The sequence below is a fragment of the Apium graveolens genome, chromosome 11 (assembly GCF_009905375.1).
Source record: "Apium graveolens cultivar Ventura chromosome 11, ASM990537v1, whole genome shotgun sequence".
Classification (NCBI taxonomy): Eukaryota; Viridiplantae; Streptophyta; class Magnoliopsida; order Apiales; family Apiaceae; genus Apium; species Apium graveolens.
Window position 1 is genome coordinate 140,181,781 of NC_133657.1, and position 7,783 is coordinate 140,189,563.

Here is a 7,783-nt window from a genome sequence, read left to right on the forward strand (position 1 = left end):
AGTCGAAGGACCCAGTAGTTGAAGTCGGTTTAGAGCCAAGTCAGTGTTAGTGTAAAGCTTCGCAAGGCAAGTACCCCTGAACAAATATTTTACAGTTCAATATATATGAATGATTGTTGATTTAATTTACGTACTGGAACATAACGTTTTAAGTTACGTATTCCCCGTATTTAAATATGTTTTATTAACTGATGTTTTGGTGAAAAAGTAACTTCTGAAAATGCCTATCTCTAGATTGTGATTAAACTGAAAAGATTTTAGAATGTGTGCTGTGAGACAATTGTTTAAAAAAAGACTGGTATAATTGATTTTAAAAAATGGATAAAAATGGATCAGATACTGGATGGTTGCGTAAGAGGCCCGTAACGGCCCAGCGGGTTTGCGTAAGAGGCTAAGTCGGTTGCGCGCCCTATTTAGACCGCTTAGTCCAGCGTGGCAGAGACCTAGCTAGTCTCTGAGTTCCGGAACAATATTGTGGTGGGATAGACAGATCAGCTTTCCCTAGGATTCATCCAATTATATATCTGATTTTGGTTTAGTGGTTCCCGTAATGGAACAAATGGTTTTGTGGTCCCCGTAACGGGACAAATTATTTATGGTTCCTGTAATGGGACATTGGTTTTGGAAAGGAAATAACATGCTAAATTTGGACTCTGGTATTTTTGCACATCACACTACAAATGATATTGTTTTTCAGAGCATGCTAGTTTTGATATCCAGTTTATACCTGTATTACTATTTACGTAAACTAGTTTTGATATATGTTCCTATACTGTTTTATTTATGTTATTTCACTTGTTATTTATATAGTGGTACTGTCGAGCAATTGATTGCTCACCCTTGCAGCTTGTTTTGTATCTATTTATTGCAGATGTCTAGAAGGCCAGGGCAGAATAGAGTGTCATCCCCCTCCAGTCCCGGCTCCTCTAAGGTAGTTTGTATCAGACCCTGAGGTCTGATGAGTTGTTGTACTAAGTTAGATTGTCGAGTTGTGGAATAAATTAGATGTTGTGTTGTAACCTAAATAATACTTGAACCTGTATCGGATCCTGGTTTGGGGCCGTGTTTATATAATAAAGTTTAATTAGTAGTTTACAATCGTAGTTTGTTATATTTTGGTGACATCAGCCCCTGACCCCGGGGTTGAGGCCGTCAAAGTTGGTTTCAGAGCTACAGGTTCAAGTCCCTGATTTAGGTTAAAGATTGAGTCAGAATGGTGTAGGAATTGTGTCCTAAAGTGTGAGTCAGCAACTCATGTAGAGGAGCAACCCTAAGTGTCAGTCGAGGGTTCCGACGGTGTTACCTTGACATCTATTAATATTTTAATAGACTTGCCTTAACCTTGTTGTATCTTCCCTGTATATTTATATTATTGGCAGTGGCCTATAGTGATTTCTAGTTCTCCATCTCGGGAGAACAGATCAGATTCAGATGATTCAGACTCTGAGAGGACTTTGGATGTTATAGCTGAGGAGACCCTCATGCCTCCCCCACCAGTTCCTCCACTTGTGCCAGGAGGTGTGTCAGGACCTAGTGCCCGACCTCGTTGGGTACGACGGTCAGTGTCTGCTGTTAGGGATTTCCCTCCAGGGTGCGATCCCAGTTCTTCCACCTCGAGACCACCTGTCCCTCCATCTCTTCTTTCAAGTGCATCTTCCCCGATCCCCTACCATGTTCACCGAGTGGTGAAAAAGACTTTTATCAGAGAGCAGAGTCCGGGGTTAGCGACACATCTTGACCAGATACCGGTTGGACCATTTCATGGCATCCCTGCCCCTTCACCCGATGTTCACGAGCGAGTGCGATCCTTGACTCAGGCTGCTGTAGACCCGGACCATTGACCGTTTCATTAGCTCCGAGTTTAGAGCTGTTCAGTATCAGGATCTCGTGAACTAGTTGGTATTTGAGCTAGGGTCTATCGGTGGTAGTAGCAGTGGTTAGATCAGAGTTGCTGCGGTGAGATACAGAGCTCAGAGTTGGTTTGTAGGAGTTCTGTAGGTGTTTTCTGTATGTATGTATATTATATTGTTGTAGCTTGTATTAGGCGGAGGCTGCTATGACAGCCAATTTTGTTGTGTATTCAGTTTATTTCGGGTGTTGTACTGTAGTTGTTGGATGGATTTGTATTGTTGTTGTATTATAGTTCTTTCTATTACACTGTTGTTGTTGGTTTTATTTTTGTTGCACTGTTGTTATTACTGTTAATGTTATTATTGTATTTGTTGCTGGTTTTGTTAAATTTAGTTATGCATCATGGATGGACCCCAAATAAACAATGTAGGGAATATTTAATTGTGACAGCATTCTCCTGATGCATAAAAAAATTGTTGCTACCCGGGGGCATAATTTTCGTATAAAACCTTTTTTGTTGTGTTTCAGGAGAATGCCTCGCAAGAAGAATATCCCGTCCAATTCCTCCAGCAGTAACTCTGATGGGGGCCAGCCATGGATGGATTACTAGATTTGCTGCGCCAACAGTCTAACCAGATGGCTCAGCAGCAAGAACAATTCCAACAACAGCAACAATAATTCCTGCAACAGCAGCAATTCATACAACAACAGCACTAACAAATCCAATAACAGTTGCAGCTTCAACAGCAACCCCAGCCTAGAGAGCCAAACCAAATCGTTAGTTTCAAGTCCTTTCAGTCAGTCAAACCCCCAGAGTTTAAGGGCGTGGTAGATCTGATTGCTGCTAGAGTTTAGCTTAAGGAAATGAAGAAAGCCTTCCCCCTCATTCAGGTCAGTGATGATTCTAAGACAGATTATGCTAGTTATTTTCTCAAGGGTGAAGCAAATTTTTGGTGGGAATCTATGCGTGCACTAGAAGGAGAGGGCCCTATTTCTTGGCCAAATTTACAGAGTTGTTCCTAGAAAAGTATTTTTCGGATTGCTTACAGTTTCAGTTGGAAATGGAGTTTTTGGAACTGAAGCAAGGAGAGAAGAGTGAGGCTGAGTATGAGGCCAAGTTTACGGAATTGGCCCGATTAGCCCCTGGATATGTGAATACCGAGATCCAGAAAGCTAGGAGGTTTCAACAAGGATTGAAGCTTGAAGTTCGTAGTGGAGTGGTGGCTTTGCAGCTCAAGACGAATACCTCTGTAGTTCAAGCCGCCCTAGTGATCGAAAGTGATCAGAAGTTGCCCTTCAAAGAGAGAAATGATAAGAAGAGCAAGTTTGAAAGTGGTGCTGATAAGGCGGATCGAGAAGAGTCCAGTCAGAAGTTCTCAAGGAAGTTTGGCCGGAATAGGAACAAGAGGTTTAGGAGGCAAGGCTTTACTCAGACAAGTTCCGGTGTCACCTCAGTTGCCTCTGCCCCAGTTCAGTCAACCAAGCCAATTGTGGAATGTAAGTCATGTGGTAAGAAGCATAGTGGTCAATGCAGGAAGGATGTTCAGTGCTTTAAATGTTATAAAAAGGGTCATTATGCATCAGAATGTAACTCAGGGAACCTCGGAGTCACCTACTTTAAGTGTGGTAAGGTTGGGCACATTGCCAGAAACTGCAAGATGGCTAATCAGGGCAGCGTAGGAGGTAGTGAATCTCAAGGACCGACAACCAGGACAGCAAGAGCCAGAACCTTCAAGATGACTGAGAGATCTAATGCTCAGGATTCGGATGTGGTTGCAGGTATGCTTTCTCTAAATTCCGTGCATGTTAAAGTTTTATTTGACTCAAGAACGTCTAAGTCTTTTATATCTAAAGAATGTGTAAGTAATATGGATTTGATGTTGGAAGATTTAGCTGAGCCCTTGACTATAAAAGTGGCCAATCAGGATAAAGTTTCAGTAAGTCAATTTTTACCTAGGTATCAACTAGAAATCGGTGGGCATTTCTTTCCAGTGGACCTAATACCCTTTGAGCTAGGAGAATTTGATGTGATTTTAGGAATGGATTGGTTGTCCCAGCATAAGGCAAATATTGATTGTAAGAAAAAAAATATTTGTTGTATACAAAAGATAATGTTAGGGTAACTTACCAAGGACAGAAGCAGGAAAAGAAATTTCTCTCGGTACTAGAAGCAAAGAAGCTGTTGAGAGAAGGATGTGACACGTACTTAGCGCATGTCGCGGACACTGAGAAAAAGGCACCCAGTTTGGATGAGATTACAGTAGTTAGTGAATTTTCAGATGTGTTCCCAGACGAATTACTAGGATTACCACCTGATCGTGAGATTGAGTTCTCTATTGACCTAATTTCAGGAGCGAAATCAGTTTCAAAGGCTCCCTATCGAGTGGCCCCAATGGAAATAAAAGAGCTAGCTAAACAACTTCAAGAACTTTTGGATAAAGGAGTAATTAGACCAAGTGTATCCCCGTGGGGCGCACCAGTGTTATTTGTGAAAAATAAGGACGGAAGCATGAGATTGTGTATTGATTATCGGGAACTGAACAAGTTAACCATCAAGAATAAGTATCCTCTACCCAGGATTAAGATCTATTTTCCAGCTTTAAGGAGCATGTTATTTTTCAAAGATTGATTTAAGATCGGGCTATCACTAGTTGAAGATCAAGCCTGAAGATATACCGAAGAATGCATTTCGAACCAGGTATGGCCATTACGAGTTTTTAGTGATGTCGTTTGGATTGACTAATGCACCAGCAACTTTTATGGATTTAATGAACCGAGTGTATAAGGAGTATCTGGATAAGTTTATTATTATATTTATTGATGACATCCTCATTTATTTAAAGACCAAAGACGACCATGTCGAACACCTAAGGATTGTTCTACAAAAGCTAAGGGAAAGGCAGTATTTCGCTAAATTTTCGAAATGTGAATTTTGGTTGGAAGAAGTTCAGTTTTTGGGTCATATAGTGGGTAAGGATGGTATTAAGGTGGATCCCGTGAAGATTGAACCTATATCCAGATAGGAACAGCCAAAGACTCCGACGGAAGTTAGAAGTTTTCTTGGATTAGCAGGTTACTACCGAAGATTTATGAAGGACTTTGCCAAGATTGCAACCCCGTTGACCAAGCTGACCAGGAAAAATGAAAGATTTGTTTGGACTGAGAAATGTGAGGAAAGTTTCCAAGAGCTGAAAAAGAGGTTAGTGACAACACCAGTGTTAGCATTACCAGATGAAATAGGGAATTTCATGATCTACAGTGACGCCTCTCTGAAAGGATTAGGTTGTGTGTTAATGCAACATGATAAGGTTATCGCGTATGCGTCCAGGCAGTTAAAACCCATGAGCAGAAGTATCCCGTGCATGACTTGGAGTTGGAAGTGATAGTATTCGCATTGAAACTGTGGAGGCATTACTTACACGGAGAGAAGTGCGACATCTATACCGATCATAAAAGCTTAAAGTATATATTCACCCAAAAGGACTTAAATATGAGACAACGAAGATGGCTAGAGCTGATCAAGGATTATGATTGTTCTATCAACTATCATCCGGGAAAAGCTAACGTGGTAGCAGATGCCTTAAGCATGAAAGAAAGATTAAATGAGATCAAGGTTTCTGAAGGACTCGCAAGGGAATTGGAGAAACTGGAAATTGAAGTTCGAGTGCCCGAAAGCAACAAAGAGTATTTGTATGAAATCACCTTTCGGCCAGAATTGATGGAAAGAATAAGAAAGTGTCAAGAGGAAGTTATGAATAAAGGATTGGATGATTTGACAGGGGAAGAAGTTTGTACTCAAAAGGATAGCAAAGGTATGTTCAGATTTTCCTCGAGAATATGGATCCCCAACGTAAGCGAACTGAAGAATGAGGTTTTGCGGGAAGCTCATAATTCTAGATTCTCTATTAATCTGCGGAGTACCAAAATGTATCAAGACTTAAAGAAAAACTTCTGATGGGCAGGAATGAAGAATGAGATTGCGGATTGGGTCAGCAAATGTCATGTGTTCCAGACGGTAAAAGCAGAACATCAAAGGCCTGATGGATTGTTGCAGCCTTTGGAGATTCCACAGTGGAAGTGGGAAGAAATTGCAATGGATTTTGTGGTAGGATCGCCAAAGACAAAGTCGAATCATGACGCTATTTGGGTAATCATCGACAAATTGACCAAGTCAGCACATTTCCTCCCTATCAATAAGAGATATTATTTGGAAAGGTTGGTTAAAATGTATTTGGATGAAATAGTAACCAAGCATGGAGTTCCCGTGTCCATCGTATCAGACTGAGACCAAAGATTCAACTTAAAATTTTGGACCAAGTTTCAAGAGTGTTTAGGAACTAAGTTAAATATGAGCACTGCTTATCATCCTCAAACAGATGGCCAAAGGGAGAGAATGATTCAGACCATAGAAGATATGTTAAGGGTTTGTGCTTTGGATTTCAAGGGAAATTGGGATGATCATCTACCGTTAATTGAGTTTTCTTATAATAACAGCTACCATGTCAGCATTGGAATGCCACCCTACGAAGCCTTATATGGACGTAAGTGCAGATCACCTTTGTATTGGGATGAAGTAGGAGAAAAGAAAGTACTAGGACCTGAGTTAGTACAGCAGACTAGAGATGCAGTGGTATTAATTCAGAAAAGATTGGAAGCCGCCCAAGATAGACAGAGGAAGAATGCAGATTTACATCGGAAGGATATGAATTTTGAGATAGGGTCACTGGTATTGTTGAAAGTCTTGTCATGGAAAGGGTTAGTTCGATTTGGACAGAAAGGTAAGCTTAGCCCAAGGTATATAGGACCATTCGAAGTTTTGAAGCAAATAGGAAAGGTTGCATACGAGATAGCGTTACCACCGCAGTTACAGCATATTCATAATGTGTTCCACGTATCCATGTTGAAGCCGTATATCCCTAATTCGAATCAAGTAATTGAGTATGAACTGATCGAGCTTCAATCATATTTGTCCTATATGGAACGGTCAATCCAGATTTTAGATCATAAGGAGCGTGTACTTAGAAATAAATCTATCCCTATAGTTAAAATACTTTGGAGAAATCCTAGAGTAGAAGAGTCTACCTGGGAGTTAGAGTCAGATATGCTTGACAAATATCCTCACTTGTTTAATTAGTTAATATTTTGAGGACATAATCTTTTTAAGGGGAGAAGGATATAACGACTCGTATATTTTTGTAATACTTAAATGTATAATTATTGCGTAATTAGTTAAATAAAGAATTGTATATTGATTTTGATCTCTGTGTTTTTATATATTATTATTTATATATATGTGATTCTTGGGTTGCGTGGATTGTTTGTATGATTAGTTGTTGCACCATATTATTTTTGTTTCGCTTTTTAGAAGTGATTTTATGGCAAACTTATTTTCAAAACTATTTGGATTGTCTCTAAAATTGTTTTTATGATTTTATAATTTTAATAATTATTTTTGGGATTTTATAAAATTTACAGATCAATATTTTGTTAATTATTTATTTTAAATGATTTTCCGATTGTGTTTACTTGTAAAATCCATATTTAATTCAGGAATTCTTCAAAAATTATGAAACTTATATTTTATTAAGTTCATAATATTCTGAGAATTTTATAATTATTTTGGTAATTTTTGGGATTAATTTTACCCGCACGTTGTTTCGCTTAATCGCTAAATGCGGATGTTAGTTGCATTTCAAAATGGTTTAAAAATTGTGAAAATTTTATTTTATTAACTTCCGAATATTTTGAGAATTTTGGTATAAAGTTTGTAATTTTTCGATATATTTTAACGCGCAGCTGGTGCGTTATTTTAACAGAAAATGAACCCAAAAATTGTAAAACACGAGTCAAGGACACGTGTAATGCATTCAGAATATAGTTTTGCCACGTATCTTGTAACTATTATTTGGAGCAACTGGATAAAAACACACAC